Source organism: Octopus bimaculoides, chromosome 20 (genome assembly GCF_001194135.2).
Source record: "Octopus bimaculoides isolate UCB-OBI-ISO-001 chromosome 20, ASM119413v2, whole genome shotgun sequence".
Taxonomy (NCBI): Eukaryota; Metazoa; Mollusca; class Cephalopoda; order Octopoda; family Octopodidae; genus Octopus; species Octopus bimaculoides.
In genome coordinates, this window is record NC_069000.1 from 47,795,798 (window position 1) to 47,800,060 (window position 4,263).

General features: G+C 35.1%; 1 protein-coding gene across 1 annotated transcript in view; it reads right to left on the reverse strand.

Annotated features, from left to right (window-relative positions):
- The window catches only part of LOC106882264 (phospholipid transfer protein C2CD2L), an 86,555-nt gene extending 85,565 nt beyond the window's left edge, over nt 1-990 (reverse strand). Inside the window, exon 1 of the mRNA XM_052975149.1 lies at nt 814-990. The gene's annotated coding sequence lies outside the window, so the exon portion shown is untranslated. The remainder of the gene's footprint in view (nt 1-813) is intronic.
- Nucleotides 991-4,263: the final 3,273 nt, after the last annotated feature.

Here is a 4,263-nt window from a genome sequence, read left to right on the forward strand (position 1 = left end):
TATATATTCTTTTATTCTTTTATTTGTTTGAGTCACTTGACTGTGGGCATGCTGGAGTGCTGCCTTTTTGTCAAAGAAACTGACCCTTGGACTTATTCTTTGTAAGCCTGGTACTTATTCTATTGGTCGCTTTTGCTGAATCACTAAGTTATGGGGATGTAAACACACCAACACCAGTTGTCAAGCAATGATGGAAGGACAAACACAGACACAAATATACACACACACACATATGTGTATGTATATATATATATATATATATATATATATATATATATATATATATATATATATATGACAGTATATATTCTTTTGGTTTCTATCTACCAAATCCACTCACAAGGCTTTGATTGGCCCAATGCTGTAGTACAAGTCACTTGTCCAAGGTGCTTTGCAGTAGAACTGAACCTGGAACCATATGGTTGGGAAGCAAGCTTCTTACTACACAATTATGCCAGCACCTATATATATACATATATATATGCAATTGACAGTTATGTGAATAAATTTTTCTTGCTGTATTCAAACTCTCCATTTTCTCTATATTATACTACACACACACACACACACACACACACACACACACACACATATGCATACATATAAATATATACATATATTCATACACACACACATATAAATATATATATACATACATGTATTCATACACACAGATATATACAGATATACATACACACACACACACATATACATACACAACACACACACACACATGTACATGTATACATACATACAAGGTGGTACCAAAAGGTTTTCGGACTAGTTATGTTTAATAAAAAATAACTTATTTACCTGAGTTTTAACATCATCTCCTTCAAAATAGTCACCTTTTTGCACTAATACACCGACCCCAGCATTCCTGTCACATTTGGAATCTGGCCTGGAAGTTGTTTCTTGTAAGCGAGTCAAGTGCCTTCTGCAATTTGCTCTGCATCTTGACAACGGAGTTGAAACAGAGATCTTTGAGCTGCATTTTCAACTCAGGGAAACGGGGCAGATTTGAGTGCAGAAGAGATACCATGTTGTTTTGGATGAGAAAGTCATGAGTGAAGGATCCAATTCTTCACCAAAGCTCTTCAGATCCGGTTGCTTTCACTGACTGTCCTGCCTCAGATGCTTGTGGTAGAGCTCTCAATTGATGGTCTGGTCCTGGGGGACACATTTAGGAAGAGGGCATGCTGATGAATGAATCATCACCATCATCATTTAATGTCTGCTTTCCATGCTGGCCTGGGCTGGACGGTTTGACAGGAACTGTCCAGACCCCAATTGTCAGTTGTGGCACAGTTTCTATGGCTGGGTGCTCTTTGTAACACCAACCAGTTCACAAGGTGTGTTGGATGCTTTTTACATGCCACTGTCACAGATGCATTTACTACACAGCACCAGCACAAGTACATTTTATGTGGCTTTGGTACCTGTAAAGTACTACAAGCCTTTAAGTAAGGATGACAGTAATTTTACATAGCTTTACATGTCTTCTCAAGTACAGCAAATCACTACAGCTCCCACTCCCTTGTCATTTCCTCAGTGAGGCTCAGCATCTTCCCAATGTCCAAAATCAACTTTCCAATATTTGGCATAGCTCTATCAAACCATGTCCCATTTTTTTTTTTAATTCTAGAACTGAAACAAGCTGCTTGCATTTTGTGAAAGAATTATGTATAATTCTTGTACACTCTACACTGAATTGCCTTTATCTAATCTTTTAGTTACTTGGTGTGTGCATATGTGTGTATGTGTGTGTGGGTGTGTGTGTGTGTGTTTGTGAGCTCAAACATTCATTTAAAGCATCTTTCCTTAAGTTTTTATCCAAGATTCAATGATAAACAATATCATTTACACACACACACATCCTCTCTGGTGATAAACTACTTTATCAGCAATACATTCAATGATAAATCACATCCTTAGTTTCTCCCTTTTCAGCAAAACACCAACTTGCCAAAATATCATAAACTAAGGTTTTATCCTTAAATAGAAATTCTTCAAAGGAACCAACATTTCTACAGAGGTGATGATGTCACCTCTTTAGAAAGTTTCATCTCATCCTTTCTCTCATTTTCTTTGTAATTTACCACATACTTTGTATACTTTTGATATATATATATATATATATATATATATATATATATCAAAAGCATCATTTCATTTACAAGGTGGACAATAGCCACTATATAGCTACTTCTGCTTAAATCTTCCTTAATTTGCTTCTATCATAACTAGTTTCCATTATCAACCTGTGTGTATCTATTAACACCAACACTGATAGTCTGTATCTTATTTTTTATCAGAGATTTTCTTCAAAATAGAACAGAAGGAATGAAATTTAAAAAAAATTGAGAATTCAATTAATTTATTTTGAAAATAAAGCAAAGAAAAATTTTCAGTAAATTTTATGAAATAAAAAAATAGTTAAATATTATCATTGCTTAGTTCACAGATAAAGTTTTAAGAAGAATAAAACTAGTTGCAGTTTATTCTTAGATCAGTCCTGACCACACGCACTGACCATTAAAAGTATCCACCCATGGCAATCTTGTCTTTTTATAGATATATCTTACTAAAGGTACATTATCTATTCTGTCTTAATTTGGTAAGGTAATAGGGTGTGATTTGAGGGAGATTTTGTTGCTATTTCTTACAAGTCAAGAAACTGTGTAGAATAGGCATGGGCAACCTTTTTCGAGAAGTGGGTCGTGTGAGACATGGCACATCATCAGATGGGTCACATTGCTAAACATAACAAAGGTTATTTTTTCCTTCGGTGTGCCATTGACTACATATGTCCTACAGGTCATAAGTTGTCCATAATAGGTGTATAGGTTTCTTTCTTAATTTGACATAAAACCAGTAAAAGCGCATGCAATGGGTGGGTAGAGGAAATTAAACCCCACCTCAATACTTATTGGTTATAGATTAAAATTGATCATTATAATCACTTGGAAGTAAAATCAGCAACCAAAGAAGATTCAGTTCACAGCCTGCCAGTGTGAACTTTTCATAAGTTTTCTGACCATTGTCACATCACAAGATTTGGTTTTGAGTTGAAATCCTCTCACCTGAAATAACTTCTACATATTTTAAAACTTATTACAATCAAATTGCACTTACAGGAAGCTCTCTCTCTCTCTCACACACACACACACGCGTATGCGAATGTATTTGAATGTGCCCTTTTCTCCAAAACAAAGAAATAAATAAAGGAAGCATTTGATGGGGGTGGATATTGAAGAAACATTTCCACCTTTATATGTGCCATGCCCTTTCTTTGCCTTTCTTCCACATCCACCCATCCACACATAGCATACCTACCTACATACCTACATACATTACATGCATCAATTTTATTCGGGTTTAACCTTGGAGTTTATACATACATACATACATATATACATACATAATACACACACATATGCATGCATGTATACATACACACAAAAACGCATGCATATATACATACATGCGCACATACATAAATACGCACACACCCACACAGTGTTTGTGTAAAACATTCATGAGAATGAGAAACTCTGCTGACCCTGCAACACAATGCACACTTTTACTAGTAAAGTTTCTTTTTTGTTTTTTTAAGATACAGGAAGATAGAGAAAATCGTTGCAGGACAAGGAAGGGAAAAAATTAGTTTTTATTTAGAAATAAAATCGACGTCTATGGGCGTGACCCATCCGTTGACGTTTGTAGAGAAAAAACTGGGAAATAAACAAGTAAAACTTTGCCCCGATTTAAGAGAAAAGAAGGGAATGCGTTGTCATGTTGATGCCTTGACTGATGTTTATAAGCGGATTGCATGAATTGGTTGAAAGCGGAAAGAAGGAAGAACCACACAAGTGAAACCGGTTCAGCGACTGAGAAAGTGTAAAGAGAAGGAAATATATAAACAATAATAGTTTGTAAAGGTTGAAGTCAACAGATGTAGTGTGAACTGGTGGCGTTGATTATTTCTTGGTAATTGAGATTATTAAAAGAAAGAGAGAAAAATGATTTTTCAGTGAAGAAGGAGAATCTGTCCGCAAACTGGCGACAAAACAACAATATCGATCGGTAAAGGGCAGATCGATAGCCAAGAGCTTAATCGGGATTTTTTAAAATTTTATATCAATCCTGGAAGGATTACAAAAAGGGAAATTGTTTTCAAAGAAAATTTAAACTCTTCAAACAAAAGCAATAAAAATAATGAAACAAAAGTAAAAAGGGTTTTGTTTTGTACTCACCCCTAAT